This window comes from Dermacentor albipictus, chromosome 8 (assembly GCF_038994185.2).
Source record: "Dermacentor albipictus isolate Rhodes 1998 colony chromosome 8, USDA_Dalb.pri_finalv2, whole genome shotgun sequence".
Lineage (NCBI taxonomy): Eukaryota > Metazoa > Arthropoda > Arachnida > Ixodida > Ixodidae > Dermacentor > Dermacentor albipictus.
In genome coordinates this window covers 23,081,192-23,098,326 of record NC_091828.1, presented here as the reverse complement: position 1 = coordinate 23,098,326, position 17,135 = coordinate 23,081,192, and the positions used below count along the sequence as shown (strand labels likewise).

General features: G+C 42.9%; 1 long non-coding RNA gene across 1 annotated transcript in view; it reads right to left on the bottom strand.

The window, feature by feature from the left end:
* Positions 1-7,683, bottom strand: part of LOC139048387 (uncharacterized) — a 42,685-nt gene extending 35,002 nt beyond the window's left edge. The window contains exon 1 of the long non-coding RNA XR_011507656.1: positions 7,493-7,683. This is a non-coding gene — a long non-coding RNA (uncharacterized lncRNA). The remainder of the gene's footprint in view (positions 1-7,492) is intronic.
* Between the last annotated feature and the right edge of the window lie 9,452 nt (positions 7,684-17,135).

Sequence of the window (17,135 nt, the reverse complement as noted above, 5' to 3'; positions counted from 1 at the left end):
CCATGGGTGCGACGGAATACGGCACGCTTCCTCCCGTCACATCACCATCGCCCGCTTTCAGTCGCGAACACAGCGCGCGGTGCGTGACGAGGATCTTACCATAAAGGGAACCCACTACGTATGCATCACAAAAAAAGGAAAACCTGTAGCAACTGCCACAGGAATTAGGCCCTACACGCCATGGTTGTTCAGTGGCTGTGGCGTTGGGCTGCTGAGCACGAGATTACGGGATCACGTGCTCGTGCACGAGAGCACGAGATCTCATGCAGGAGAGCACGAGGTCGCGGGATCAAATCGTGGCCACGGCGGCCGCATTTCGATGAGGGCGAAATGCGAAAACACCCGGGTACTTAGGTTTAGGTTCACGTTAAAGAACCCCATGTGGTCCAACTTTTCGGAGTACCCCACTACGGTGTGCCTTAATCAAATCGTGGTTTTGCACGTAAAACCCCATAATTGTTTAAGTCAACGCAGCGCGAATCCGCCTGCCTTCCTCCTCCGCAACGCTTTGCCTCGTTTCTCCATCCCCACTTCGCTCAACGGCGGCACTCTGCCGCGTGTTCAGCGTGCTCTTTCGAACTTTCTCTGGGGCGCGATTCTCTTGATGGTCAAGCACCTTCTCCGTTCGCTTCCTTCGCGGCATCAGACAGACACCACCAATTTGAAGAGTGGCCTGTTACGCTTGCGCGTAAAAGTGATCAAAAGCAATAGGATTGAGACCTATTCAATCTTACCACAGGCTGTGCATGCTTTATGCGAATATCACTAAGATGTGCAATAAAGATTGATCGTTTGAAACACTTAGTACGAATACTTTAGAAAATGATCGTTGCAATGTAAGCGGGCTAAAATTTATCAACCAATTTAAAAGCGCTCAATAACTTCATTAGTGCCAAGCGTTGTTCAAGGGTTACACGTTATTTTCGTGACGGTCCAGTCCTTCAGTTAATAGCCTGCCTCTCGGAAGGACTGCGAATAAAAATTTGCTAAGCGTGGAGTAAAAGAACTAAGGGGATGTGTTAGGGGTGTATTTTAAGCACAAGAGAAGTGCTCACAACTAAATGAAATGGCAATCGCGTTCAAAGAAGATAACAGCTATTAGGCAATTATAAATTATTACTACCGGAAGGCGTTATTGCCTGATTTCCTATTATCGATAACACAATATTAGGCGCACAAGCCCCAACTCCATCGCAATCCCATTAAATGTTCGTGTATCTCACGCCGTAGTGTACACCCGCAAAGATGTTCCACCGTACGTGAGCCTTCACATTTGGCGCTGCTGCTACAGAATTGCGACGATATATACCAGCAGGCGTGGCTCATGTTTACCATGCTTGCACCGTATGCAAAGTGCACAGGAACATAAGTTTTTTTTTTTTCAAAAATAAAGAGCCTGAGATATTCGGAATTTTTCATCACTTCTTCACGGGGTGTAATCCTCTGAATAGATTTCCTTAGATAATACAGCGTTGCCATCTTCTTGCAAATAACGTTAGGGCTATTGCACCCGCAAAATAATTAAACCACCTAAGTATATTCTCAATTGAAATTCCTCTGCATGATAACGCGGAATCCGGGCCATGCGCGAACATGATCATCCCAATCGGTGCAGAAGATGCACCAGACGTAGAAACATCGCTGCAAACACCGCCAAACCGATTGCAACGCTAACATCTCTAGGGAAGACGAGTTTTCTCTGCCTATGCTTGGAACACTAGGCCGAAGTTCCTTCACATTAGGTTCTGGGCCGTGTGTCACTGACGTAATACCGGGAGCATTTGTTGCGTAAGAACGCCTACCTGACGTTCGCAATACATTATGTGAATGCCTATCTTCAGAGGCTTCTATTCCTGACTGAAGTATGACCCTATCACCCTTGCTTCGCTTCAATGCACGAGATTCATGTATCTGAAGCAATGCATTCATAAATGGTATTGCGAACGTGAGGTAGGCGTACTCAAGTGATGGATCCTCCTATCATTCGTCAGTGACACATGGCCCAGAACCTAATTTTGAAGTCGAACTCAGCGACAATAAACGAGAGAACGCCGTCGTGACCACGCCGGATAGCCTATTTAAATTTAAGGTAATGATATTCGGGCTCTGTTCCACACCCGCAACATACAACACGTCGATGACACCATGGTGTTCGCCACCCCATATGCCTAGGGAATAGTAGATGATCCTATTCATATACACGCATTTAGCTCGAAGCCATCAAAGTGCCGCGTTTTCTTATAAGACCTTATAAAGTGCCGCGTTTTCTTATAAGGTGACGTCATCAGAAAGTAAGGAGTCACTTCTAGCCCCACAGCACATCGACAAGAATGCAGTTCACACGTTACTTGTTCTGTCACCATCGTCAGCCTGGTTGCGCCCACTGCAGGGCAAAAGCCTCTTCCATACTTCTCCAACTACCCCGGTCATGTACTAATTGTGACCATGTTGTGCCTGCGAACTTCATTAATGTCATCCGCCCACCTAACATTCTGCCGCCCCCTGCTATGCTTACTTTCCCTTGGAATCCAGTCCGTAACCCTTAACTAGCATCGGTTATCTTCTCTCCTCATTACATGTCCTGCCCATGCCCATTTATTTTTCTTGATTTCAACTAAGATGTCATTAGCCCGCGTTTGTTCCCTAACCCAATCTGCGCTTTTCTTATCGCTTAGCGTTACACCTATCATTCTTCTTTCCATAGCCCGTTGCGTCGCCCTCAATTTAAGCAGAACCCTTTTCGTAAGCCTCCAGGTTTCTGCCCCATACGTGAGTACTGGTAAGACACAGTTGTTATACACTTCTCTCTTGAGGGATAGTGGCATCCTGCTGTTCATGATATAAGAATGCCTGCCAAATGCACACCAGCCGATTTTTATTCTTCTGATTATTTCAGTCTCATGATCCGGATCCGTGGTCACTACCTACCTTAAGTAAATGTATTCCCTTACCACTTCCAATGCCTTCCCGTGCCTTCCAGTGCTATTGTAAACCACTTCCAGTGTTATCGCAAACTGCTGTTCTTTTTCGAGACTGTTAAAGATTACTTTAGTTTTGTGCAGAATAATATCTTGATCCACCCTTCTGCTTTGCCTCTCCAGCTCAGTGACCATTCACTGCAATTGGTCTCCTGAGTTACTAAGCAAGGCAATATCATCACCGAATAGCAAAATACGAAGGTATTCTCCATCAACTTTTATCCCCAGTTCTGCCAACTCCAGGTCTCTGAATAACTCCTGTAAACACGCTGTGAATAGCATTTCTTTTGGGTATTTTGTTCCTTTCCTTATGGAGGACTACGGTTGCTGTGGAGCCACTATAGATATTTTTCAGTATTTTTACACATGGCTCATCTACATCCTGACTCCGTAATGCCACCATAACGGCTGAGGTATCGACTGAAGCAAATGCTTTTTCGTAATCAATGAAACCTACATATAAGGGTTGGTTATACTCCGCACATTTCTCTATCACGTGATTGACAGTGTGAATATGGTCTATTGTTGGGTAGCCTTAACCGAATCCTGCCTGGTCCTTTGGTTGACAGAAGTCTAAGGTGTTCATGATTCTATTTGCGATTACCATAGTAAATACTTTGTAGGCAACGGACAGTAAGCTGATCGGTCTATAATTTTTCAAGTCATTGGCATCCCCTTTCTTATGGAGTGGGATTAGGTGAGCGTTCTTCCAAGATTCCGGTACGCTCAAGGTCATGAGGCACTTGGTATATAGAGTGGCCAGTCTTTCTAGAACAATGTTACCACCATCCTTCAAAAAACCTGCTGTTTCCTGATCCTCCCCCGCTGCCTTCCCCCTTTGCATAGCTCCCAAGGCGTTCTTTACATCTTGCGGCGTTACTTGTGGGATTTCAAATTCCTCTGGACTATTCTCTCTCACATTATAGTCGTGCGTGCTACTGGTACTGTATAAATCTCTATAGAACTCCTCCGCCACTTGAACTATCTCATCCATATTAGCAAATATATTGCCGGCTTTGTCTCTTAACGCATACATCTGATTCTTGCCTATTCCTAGTTTCTTCTTCACTGCTTTTAGGCTTCCTCCGTTCCTGAGAGCATGCTGAATTCTATCCATATTATAGTTTCTTATGTCAGCTGTCTTACGCTTGTTGATCAACTTAGGAAGTTCTGCCAGTTCTATTCTAGCTGTAGGGTTAGAGGCTTTCATATATTGGCGTTTCCTGATCAGATCATTCGTCTCCTGCGATAGCTAACTGGTATCCTGCCTAACGGAGTTGCCACCGACTTCTATTGCACACTCCATAATGATGCCCATAAGATTGTCGTTCCTTGCTTCAACACTAAGGTCCTCTTCCTGAGTTAAAGCCGAATACCTGTCCTGTAGCTTGATCCGCAATTCCTCTAGTTTCCTTTTTCCCGCTAACTCATCGATTGACATCTTATGTACCAGTTTCTTCCGTTCCCTCCTCAAGTCTAGGCTAATTCGAGTTGTTACCATCCTGTGGTCACTGCAGCGCACCTTGCTGAGCACGTCCACATCTTGTATGATGCCAGGGTTAGGGCAGAGTATGAAGTCTATTTCTTTTCTAGTCTCGCCATTTGGGCTCCTCCGCGTCCACTTTCGGCTAACCAGCTTGCGGAAGAAGGTATTCATTTTCCGCATAATATTCTGTTCTGCAACCTCTACTAATAACTCCCCCCTGCTATTCCTAGAGCCTATGCCATATTCCCCCACTGACTTCTCTTCAGCCTGCTTCTTGCCTACCCTGGCATTGGAATCGCCCATCAGTATAGTGTAGTTTGTTTTGACTTTGCCCATCACCGTTTCCACGTCTTCATAAAAGCTTTCGACTTCCTGGCCATCATGACTGGATGTAGGCGCGTAGACCTGTACGACCTTCAATGTGTACCTCTCAATAAATTTCACAGCAAGACCCGCCGCCCTCTCGGTAATGCTATAGAATTCCTGTATGTTACCCACTATATCCTTATTAATCAGGAATCTGACTCCTAGTTCCCGTCTCTCCACTAAGCCCCGGTAGCACAGGACGTGCCCACTTTTTATCACTGTATATGCTTCCTTTGTCTTCCTAACCCCTAACCTTACTGAGCCCTATTATATCCCATTTACTACCCTCTAATTCCTCCAATAACACTGCTAGACTCACCTTACTAGATAACGTCCTAACGTTAAACGTTGCCAGGTTTAGATTCCAATGGCGGCCTGTCTGTGATTGTGTCTGTGCACTTGTGTGCGCTACTGCACATTGGGGCTTTTGTAAATGCGATTTCAGCTAATTCTAAGTCGCCAGTTTATTAACAAAATCTGATGTCAAGTGCAAAATAGTACCATATAAGCATCCCACATACTGAAAAGACATCTGTCATGCCCAGCACTATTCGCTCGCATTAACGAAGACACTTGAATTGAAGTAGATGCCGAAGGTAACAGGCTAGGCCTTGGTTCTAAGCAAGCCTAGAGGAAAGAAGGTTTTCAGAAGTTCATCAACTGTGCTAGCCGGTACTTAGCTTGGGCAAAACCATCGATGCTGCCCGGTACAACAAGACGTTAATAAATTTTGAATATACGGATGTCGGCTACGCGAAAAGGTTCGTCTTAAAAATACACGATAGTCTTTTAAAATGTGCGCGCAACCACCATACCTTATATTGCCTGTCATGCCGCATCGTACGGGAGGCCTCGACTGGAGAGATTTGAAAACAGTTGCAAACAAGTAATAGCACACAAGCACAGAAAACGAGTGCCTGTTCAACATCCATTTGATCCAGCACTGCTTGCAGAAGATGACCACTGTCTTTGAGAAATAAGAAAAACAAACTTTGGCGAGAAACAGCGAACAGTCATGCGTTTCATGGAGGGCTCTTGGGTCAGACTAGCTTAGTCTCCAGGGTGCTATAGAGTAGGGATTTTTGCGCACCACTGTCTTTATAAACAACTAATCAACGGCGACTACCATCGTGTTGCTCTCTCTGAGCTAGCGAATATAGAGGAGAAATAATTCCGCTACGGGCAATTGCAGTAGCTCATGAGGGCAAAATATTTTAGAGGATGTCAACATCAAAATACCCCGCAAATATGAATCGAATGACCCGCAAAACTCATCATGTCCACTTCACAAAAGCTATAGAGTATCTGCATCCACCAAATGGCCTTTTTTTTCGTCAGAACCTTAAATTAAGCAGATATTTGCGACTGCCAACAATCTTACCCACTTGGCTATAACGGATCTACACCTGGAATGCAACGAAACCCAGGGCGTTGAAGCATATTCCACCAAGACATGTGACACTGTAAGGCTCGTCACCGAAAAAGAAACGTTTCTTTGCGGACATGCTCTCACAATTCATCTAGTACAGCCATGAGCCTGTTTATAGGCGTGAAATATATTCCTTAGGGCGTGTTAAACTTGTTTCCAATCTGTTTAGTTCTTTATTTCAGGCTGGCGGTTCCTGTATTCCTGTCCTGTTTATTGTATCAACACGTCACTCCCTGACAGGAAAGAATTGGATAACACGTGTTCTTTTAAATTCAATTTCTCTGAAACAGTTGTCACTGCGATTATGCTATCCTGCTTGAGCAAAGCTCTTTATGTATTTACAAGGTCGAGAAAACTTCCAACACAATAAGGACCCAAGCGCGTATAACCGATTACATTCGCAACGCCAATAGAGCTAAATGTGGGCACCAGAACTTTCTGTTCCATGTAGGGTAACGCATGTCGAAATGATGTACTGATGTGCGCAGGACGATTTGATTGGAAGATTTATTTATTTATTTATTTATTTATTTATTTATTTATTTATTTATTTATTTATTTATGAATACTGCGATCTTGTACTGACTAGCGAAGCAGCAGGAATCATAGCAGGTGGGAAACATTGTGTGAAGATACAAAAAACAGGCACAAAGAAAACAAAATTACACATAGAATGGCGAGAATCGACACAGAATCGCGAATGGCAAGCTCTGTTTTGATTAGCACAATTTCATTTCTCAACACAACATCAGTTATTTTGTGTGTTTAACGTCGGAAAGGAACTCTTGCCCTGTGACGGGCGCCGTTAGTGACGGAGTCCGGGAGATGTTCGTTCATCTAGGAGTCTTAAATCAACAGATAAATGGTAGTACATGGGTGTTCTCGCATTCCGCTCCCTTTAAAATTCAGCCGTCATGGCCTGGAACGATATATGGAATGCCGTGACTTGCAGCAAAATGCTATAAGTATGACATCATTACTTGGAGAATTTAATAGTTATATTGTTTATTATTATTTCAGGAATTGTTTAGAGCGCTGAATTATCACGTAGCTCTGACATAAGGGACCTTATTGAGCGAGTTAGCTTAATATGTTATTGTTTAGATGTACTATTCAACGGCAACGAGTAATCTTATGCGGAATTGAATTTTTTTAATGTCTCAGCGATATCGGCGTTCAGATCTACATCTCGAATTTGGCAATAAATATAAGAAAACTAAGGAAAAAACTTACTTGAAGAAGCTCTCTCAGCCCACTGTTCCCATGTGCGCATGGAGTGATTAGAATCACGTTTATCAAAGTAAGGCAATGCAGAATCATTATATTCAAGATTGTTAATAATGAGACCTGGTCACGAACGCAGTGAGATAACAAAGAAGCCTCCTCGCAGGTGACGCTCCATTTTCTAGAATAACAAAACTTTTTTTCGAGGATTATTGGTTTGAACTCCATGGGCAAAACTTAAACCAAGGAGTTAGAAAATATTCAACGCGCCTACGTGCATTGTGTTGTCTGCCACCTCGTTCTGCTCACAAGTTTAACATTGTTCTAGTAAAAAAAGTGAAAAGAAGCAACAAAAGTGAAGTTTGGCTCGATTTTACGCCATTTTGTGCAAGGGTTCCTCCTTCGCTTCCTTGCGAAGTACGTGTGGCTAGAGTACTGCTACAGCTTTAGCAATAGCAAATGCAGAAATGTTCTCTTTTCTCATGTTGTCCACGAATCAGCAGAACACATATGCGCGTTGACTTCCTGATAATCAGCACACGCCGTCGTCAGTGGCGTTCGGCCATGGAAACAAAGCACATTGTTCCATGCAGGCGCAGAGGAAAGAAATGGTCCTACTTTATATATATTATTCGTCCTGTGCAGCAGGACACTTCTGAGAAGAAAAATAACTGTTCGCAGTTCGAGCTGCCCTGCTGGCGAGACAAGTCTAGAATATTAAGCATGTTGGAAAAAGACAGCAAAGACTGCAGTCTCATTGAAAGCACAAGGCAGTATCGCAATGAAATTACGCACACACTTCGCAGACGATTTGTGTGTCAGTGATCATAAGCATGATAATACAATTACAACAAATCGCCACGAGGCAATGATACTTTGTTGGTGTAAAAGATAACTACATCACAGTATCGTAACATTGCATAAAGGAACCGTACAATCTTGGAAGAACGAATCGGTGCAAAAACCGGGCCATCTCGCTTTCGTATTGTGGTTGAAGTTAACAGCTTTTCCGTGGACGTTGTGATGGCCATAACAAATAAAGAAAATCACTTATAGTGCACGTTCCTTGGTTTCGTTTATTTTTTTGTCAGACATTTGAGTCATTGTGTTCGTGACTCCTAAACTTTCCATCCGGCTCACTATATTACGGGTCTCTGAGCAGCACAAGCGCATGACAGCAACAACTGCTGAGCGTTCATGCACACCTGCGCAGCAGTATTCTGCTAGTGGCGTCCCAACAATCATTTCTTACACACTCAATACAAAGCTGCAAAATGAATCTTTGCTGGAACAAGGTGAATTCTTTATACATACTCTAGAATGCCGTAAAGTGCCTGCGTCAAAAATATGAAGCCAAAAATAGCTAGTATTGCAGTGGTAGGTCGCCGAGCAGGTGGACGCCATGGTTTAGCGGGAGGGTCTTCCCTTACGATTGCTGTGGTTGTCAACTAAATTTACGCGGATTTGAGTAATCGCTGTGAAGAATTCAGTATACGAGCAAATCATTCCGTTTCGAAATCACTGCGGCCCTTAGAGGTTTGCTCTCTAGGTAACAATATTACCATTGTGTACTTGTCAGCAGTTTGCATACATGTGGCAAATGTTCGATGTCTGATTTTCACCTTATCAAAACATATATCCTGAGGTTGGCAAAGCTCGCGCGACAGAGGCGGCTATCGCCTAACATAAATTAATCTATCCGATTATCCACTACTGTTGTGTAAAATTTCAATCATGATACATGCCGCCCAGGCCATGAGGCAAAGAACATAAACTCTAATTCAAAGCTTTTTAGGAAAACTTCATTAACAAGCCGTTTAAGGTTTAAGGCGGCTCAAGGCCCCGTTTTTCAGTAGGTACATTAACGCGTAATCAATCCATTTCTTGCAGCCTACCTACCTATTGACAAGGTGAAGAACCTCTTGAAATATTTCATAAAAACTACACCGCCCTTTCTGCATGTTGCAGCCACGCAGTTTATTAAATGTGCTCGGCAATACCGCGTGAGGAAACTGCGCGAGAAAGTGTAAGGCTCCCACTAAAGCGGGTAATGCTGTCCAGAGAAAAAGCAAGAAAAGTTAACAAAAATAGAAACATTCTGCGGATTTCCATGCCAAAAACGCGATGTGTTCATTAGGCATGCCGTAGGGGAGGACACCGATTAAATTTTGACCATTTGGAGTAATGGAAGAGTTGAAGTAGTTACGGTAAAGAGTAGCAGTTGATCAGTTGTTAAACGGGTGTTCACGGAACGTTTATACGCTAACAAATTGTGGTACTTGTCATATACCACGTGAAAAATGTCGTGCCAAAGAAGACCAGCAGTCCTCTATTCTCGTATGCTCTCCCTTCGTTTTCAACTTTTTGCGCCCTTATTGATCGCATCCACAACTACGCATGCCTGTATTTTCTGTGTGTTCATTTGCACAATAGTTTTAAAATATTTTTTCATGAGTCTCAGGGGCACGCACCAAAGGGAGGATGCGTGATGGCGACTGTTTGAAATTTTAGAACTGTAATATTACGGCAGCAATAGAGGCAACAATGATCTTTCCAGCGAAAAAAATTGTGCAAAAACCATGGGCGCTATACCTCAAAACTATTCCAAACTTTTATATTCAATTTCTGCACTCCGCAGTGCGCGACTGGTGAAAAACTTTTTTGGACCACCCCCACTCCATATGTCTGTCATGTGACTTCACGAAAATCGTGACAGCTCCCCATCTGATATGACGTGTACACACTGATTATGCATGATTTGACCAAACAAAAGAAAAATAATTATTTCTGATTCGATCCTTTTCGCCATTAGCCCTCGGCTATTGGTCACAAGTATTCGGGCTGCACACACTTCGTTTGCCTGTCACGCAACGTCACAGAATCGCAAAATCTCACTGCGTCAAAGTGACGTGTACGCGTTAAAGATGCAATAATATACCGAATCAAACTGAATTTTTTTTCTGTATAGCTGCAGGCTGCCCCGTTCCGAAAGGAATAACAGATGGCTGCCTCCAATCGCTCAGGCACTGGCGATTCGCACCTGTCGGAGAGCATGGGTTTATTTGCGTATAGTAAAACTTTTTGTATGGCCGTGTAACGTTTTCGAGCACTTTCGGCACATATACGACCTCGTTCTGCTAACTCTTTTTTCCTAGGGATCCCTTTCAGCGTCACTCTTAAACTTCCGTTGTATGCCGCCGCGAATTTCGACCAGCCACCGCAAGCTAAGTGAGAGAAAGCGGACCAATCACAGACGCCGGCACCACCCTCTTTATCCGGTTATTGATTTTCAGTGCACTGACTCGGCCCCATCGAATCCCTCTCCACTTGAGCGTGCTCCTCGCCACTTGTCAGCCAATTAGATAAGACAAGCCGCTCAGTATAGGCAATGTCATTCGTATTTCAAGCAAGAGAAAGTGACCTCCTATGAACGAGGAGAGCGTCTGATTGGTCTGTTCAGACAGCCCTGCGGGTGACCGCCCGATGCTTGCGTTGGTGGTTACGCAGATTTGACGTCAGGAGATTGGAATAGAAACATATTAGAATAGATTTACGTTATAGGGCCCCATATATGGCGATTATCAATCTACGTGGATAGCCCTAACGATGGCACGAATGAGTGAGCTACTGACTGCCTCCACCGCCCTTGTCGCCACCCAACCCCTGAACTCGGTTGCCCGAGAGCATGCGCCCTTCCCTTTCTGTCTTCCGCGAAGAACGAGCGAAGAACGAGCGCGTCCACTCCATTCTTTCCTTTGTCTGTCGGCGCCAGTGCCGTCAGTGTTTGACCGAACGCTTGCCTGAGCGTGCGGTACATTTTTTTGTGGGCAAGAACCCGCTATTTGATTTTTGTCCACGGTATCGTCCACAATGGGCTGGCCACCGCGGGGCTGCCAGCGATATATGCCACGATGCAGCCAGTGAGTGAACGAGCGATTGGCAGTCTCCCTTTTCCTATCTTCAGCTTCTCGCTGCCTCTCACTTGCCCGTGAAAACATGCCCTTTCCCATGTCTTCAAGAGACATACCAGCTAGCGAGCAAGCGAGCGACCCCCAGTGCGGGACTCCCTCCACTCCACTCTCACCGCCCCTCTTCGCAAGAGCACGCACCCTTTCTGTCGGCGCATTTCCTAGCCATATTTGCCGCAAGTCGAAATATCGGAGTACTGCCAAACCACTTCGACGACGGCCAAAAGAGCCAAAACAAGCTGTTCGTTTTAACATGTATGTCTGTTCGGGTACAGCACAAAAATTTTATTTCTTGACCGAAAATTGCTTCCTACGCTGTGTGACCCGTTTTCGGCATATCGTATCTGCTATGAGCAAGAGTGCGCGTTGCGGTAAGCATGCGAAAATAGATGAACTGAAACTCAAATATTGCAAATGCTTACTTACGTAAAATTAGACCATAATCAGTGATGTCGACAACATACTTTATACTGAGATCGTGTCTCTATAAGTCTCAACAATTTTATCACTGTGAGAGCACTACCTTTCCTTATCTTGTTCCTCAGTTTTACGCCGCCGCCGTATGTGGCAGCTTATGTAACGCCCGTATATTGGCTACTAGCGGTTTTTAGTGCTTGTGCATTGGTACCAGGAATATTGCTTTGCTAGGTCAACGAGAGCACCACCACGCGTTTGAACAGGTGCGAATGCGTATCATATTTTAGGTCTGTGCGGCATTTGTTGTTTTTCCTAGTTTTATTTTTCTCTTATTTTTCTTTATATTTTCGTCGGCGGAGTTGCGATTGGTCAATATATAGTATTGCAAGATAATCAGAGCTTCCTTTCATGTCATGTGCTTCAACACGTGCAACCATGTTTAAGTCAGTATAGCCTTTAAATAGTAGTTTGGAATTGACAAAATCACAATATGTGATTAGTTTTAGTGTGTGTGCATTGCTATCAAGACTCAAGACTCAAGAATCTAGTGTAGCATCGTTCCACAATTTACCGTTATAACCAACGACTATGAAGCTCTCGTGCAACAACACAATACTTACATTCTTTCTGTAATTTACAGGCCCCCTGGTAGAAACTGTAACACCTTTTTTTTCAAAATTTTGAATGCTCTTCTTAACTGCTGTTCTAAAAATAATTACACCCGGCGGCGATTTTAATATTAATCTATACGAAGTGAACGCTGATTCAGTAGAATTTCTTACGGCCATTGAATCCAATGGGTTCACCAACACCATCACATCTCCAACGAGAATCACGGTCTCTTCGTCAAGCATAATTGACTTGTTTATTGTTAATACAGATATCATCGTAAAATCTTCGGGTACACTGTCTTGTGATCTAAGCGATCATTGTCCAATTTTTATAACAATAGAAAAGCATCAACCTGCACCTGTTCGAAGCAGACCGGTAACCTTTCGGGCAATTACTGATAACAAACTACAATCATTTAGGCGACTGATTAGTGAGACACCATGGACACAATGTCTCAACTATCGTTCAGTAGATGAGGCTTATAATGCGTTCATTGATAAACTGAAAGTGCTTTATGAATTAAGTTTCCCATTAAAAACGAGACAATCACCCCAAAAAATTAAGAAACCATGGGTTTCACCTAGCCTTTTGAAAATGAATAAAAGAAAAGATCGCCTGTACCACAGTTTCTTGGTAACCAGAAATCCTAATGATTACGTTGTGTTTAAGCAGTTTAGGAATAAATTAAATAATGACTTGCGCAAAGCCAAGCGTGACTATTACTCAGTAATTTTCGCTGGAAGAAAGAATAATTCAAAGCTAATTTGGCATACAATAAATGAGGTAATTAACCATAGAAATGTATCGGATCACATTCGCGATTTGATTATCGACGGGTCACCAAAATCAGACGTACTATTAGCTGATTGCTTTAACAACTTCTTCACCGAGCAAGCAACAGCAAAATATAACGCAGATGCGTGTTCTGTTATTTCAAATGAAACAACCAGCTGAGTATTTCTTAGCCCAACAGATCCATCAGAAATATTTACCGTTCTCATGTCCTTAAGAAATAATTCCAGCTCTGATGTAGAAGGCCTCACAATTAAACCGGTAAAGTTTGCTGCTGACTTTCTTGCACTACCTTTGTGTCATATTATTAACCTTTCACTAGAATCGTGTGTTTTCCCTGCAAGAATGAAACTGGCTAAGGTTACAGTCATTTTCATGACAGGCTCGAAAGACGTCAAGAGCAATTATCGCCCCATCTCTATTCTTCCTCTTTTTTCGAAAGTGCTAGAAAAAATTCCGCTCAAACGTGCGCAGAACTTTTTTGATGCTAATCAGTTAATATCACACTCTCAATTCGGCTTCCGCAAAGGTTTTTCTAGAGAATCAGCTTTATTAGTCCAGAAAGAAATTATTTTACAGAATATTGAAAACAAACTCTTAACACTAGTAATCTTTGTGGATTTCAGTAAGGCCTTCGATTGTCTAGACCATAATATTCTCTTAGATAAGTTAAACAAGTACGGCGTTAGGGGAAGGACACTTCAAATTTTCAGTTCATATCTTAAAGACCGTGAACAAATAGTGAACATAGACGGTTTTTGTTCATCCAAAAGTTATCTGAAATGTGGCGTCCCTCAGGGCAGCATATTAGGACCTTTTCTTTTCAATGTCTATATAAACGATGTGATAACAATTTCGACAGAAGCTGATTTTGTAATTTATGCCGACGACGCTTCCTTATTTATCTCTGGTCTTTGGGCTACAGAAATACTTTCATTAGCAAACAATGCCCTAAGCAGCCTTTTAAATTGGTCAAAATAAAAAATCACAAAATAAATACAACTAAGTCAAAAGCTGTTATTTTCCGCACTATATATCGTCACATAGGGACTAACTTAACCATTAACCTAGGCAATTATATTATTGAGCACTGGGTGTTGTATTTGATGAGCACCTTCGATGGACTGAGCACACCACTTACGTATCCCTAAGTTTATCTAAAGCTGTTGGAGCACTTTCCCGGTGTCGCGGCATTCTTCCAGTGCAAATTAAAAAACAGATATATGTTTCATTATTTCAATCACACATTGCATATTGTCATCTTGTTTGGGGCACGGCATCACCGACTAACATGAATAGAATTGTGAACCTGCAAAATAAAGCGATTCGTGTCATTGCAGACGAAGAGCACTGCGCACACTCCAAACCGCTTTTCCTTCGGTTAAAAATTCTGCCCATCAGTGTTATGCTAACACACATTATTGTTTCTTTATTCACCGCTAAATCCACGTTTCGTACTAACTTCCTTATCAGAATATCAACGCTCAAGGAACGTGTACCGGCAGCCAACACTCGACAATTAGAAAAGTGGTGTCTTCCCAAAACTCGAACGAATTACGGTCAACAAATGTTAAAGTATATAATACCTTACACCCTGAACAATATTGCAAGCCTAATTGATGGCCCCGCCATATATAAACGTGCTTTAATTGAATTCTTTTTAAACAGTATAGCTTAATCGGCAACAGATTTATATCATGCAGTTTACATACGGCATTTTGCGTTCTTTTGTGTGGACTAGTGTGGAATGATTTTGCAGACATTGTCCAATTTCACTTTTTTTTCCCGCTCCCCGTTTTTATAACAGTTCATCCTTCATAAATTATTTACCTTGAAGTTATACATGTGTGCACTTGTATGGTGTGTGTATATATGCCATGTACGCGTGTATATACTGATGTATATGTAGCTGTACATATATGTATATATATAGGGGCGTATGCGCGCCACTTCTACGGGTTTTTGCGTGTGTACGTGTAAATATAACATGTCAGTGTACAATATTGGTTTGTTATTGGTGTATGTATATGTAAATATTTTTTTTCTCGTTCTTCACAGCTTGGTGCGAACAGTTTCGTTCTTTCTTTTTTTCAGTTTTTTTATTGTTTCTCAAGTTGCTTTTTTTTTTCTTCTAGTACGACATACACTGCTGTTTTGCCGCTGTTGCCACTGCCTGTAGGGCCTCAGGCCTCGTCAAGCTGCTCAATGAGCAGCATTTTGTCTGGGGTCCATTTTTCCTTTCCTTGAGGAAAATAAAACTGATTCTGATTCTGATTCTGAAGGTCTAGAATTCGCGTATTAGGCATTCCGCTAGTACATTTCCTTTCAAGTGGTATGGTGCTGAAAATTTCACAAGTCAACCCTTTTCTGCTGCCCATGGGCAGAGCCTCTCGCTGTGGAATGCAGGTCCATTATCGGAGACAATCACGTTGGCGTGTCTAAATCCCTCTCTTTCCATCGCTGCAACCACATTGTTTGCATCTTCTCTTCCCTGTTTTGCAGCCGCCATGCGTGCGCACTGGTCCACAGCCACTATTGAGACTGAGTCCGGCACACACTCGCTTCTTTCTTTTTCATTTCAGCAAAATCGAGATGAACGACTTCGAAGATGACATCTGAACACAAAGCAATGACCATCTGGTTTCCTTTTGGGTGTAACTAAGCTTTGATATTCTGAATTTGATGAAAGGTCTTGACGTAATCATCTACATTGGCTTTCGTGTTCTTCGACATAAAACGTTTCTTAATATTCCAGTAGGTCCGTCATGAGCTGTCATGCCCTCTCACTATGGACTGTAGTTATAGAGCCGCAATACTTTAGATGTGCAGGAACAACAAAGTTTCCTTCGATTTTAGCTCTTCAGTGTCTTCCCATACACTTGCGACGTGTGCCCCTTGACAGATGTTTATTGGCGGTATGTGCAATCTTGATAACACCTCCACGTCAGCTAGCTTTTCACTAGGTCTGTGGCTAACATCAAAACTGAACTGCTGAATTTCGCTAATCCATCTTGCCACTTTTCCGTTCGGCTGTGTAATGCCCAGAATATATGTGAAAGCCTGATTGTCCCTGAAAAACTTGAACTGATGGCCCTCCGAATAACTTCTGAAGTATCATAACGCCAGCACTACAGCTAAGGCCTCCATTCCTGTGGTGCTGTAATTTACTTCCACTTTTGAAAAGTATAAGAACAATGGCCAATGACCTTTAACTAATGGATTCGGTCTTGGTTTTAATCTCGTTGGTATAACACTGCTCCTGTACCATACTTGGACGCGTCAGTGCACAGCTTGAATGATTTGGCTAAATTGGGTAACATCAGAATTCAATCTGAAAATATTGCGCGCACCAGTTCTTCATATCCGTGGTCGCACTCGTCACTCCACTCAAATGAAACTTCCTTTTGAGTGAGCTTTGCAAGACAAATGGATATTGATGCGAAGTCTTTAATGAACACCCTAAATTGTTCTGCCAGCCCTAAAAACACACGCAGTCAGTGAACCTCATAAGGCTTATGCAGCTCTTTAATTCGTTGTACGGAGTGTTACGTTGCCGTCTTCGTGAAACCGTACAGGACTCTGCCATGGAATACTACCTTTCTCTGAAAGAATTCACTTTTCTTCTTGTTTATCTTTAAATGTGATTTGCTCAGTGCTTCTAGCACATAACAGTGGTACTAATGCTCTTCTTCGCTAAGAGTATTACAGATGATGCCAGCAACATAAACATTGCAGAAATATCCTATGAAATCTTTCAATACACTGTTCATCATGTGCTGAAACCAAGCGCCAGGGTTCTTCCAACCAAATTGCAGATGGTTGTATTCATATCAAACGCCCTTATAAATGCCGTGCGCATTTAT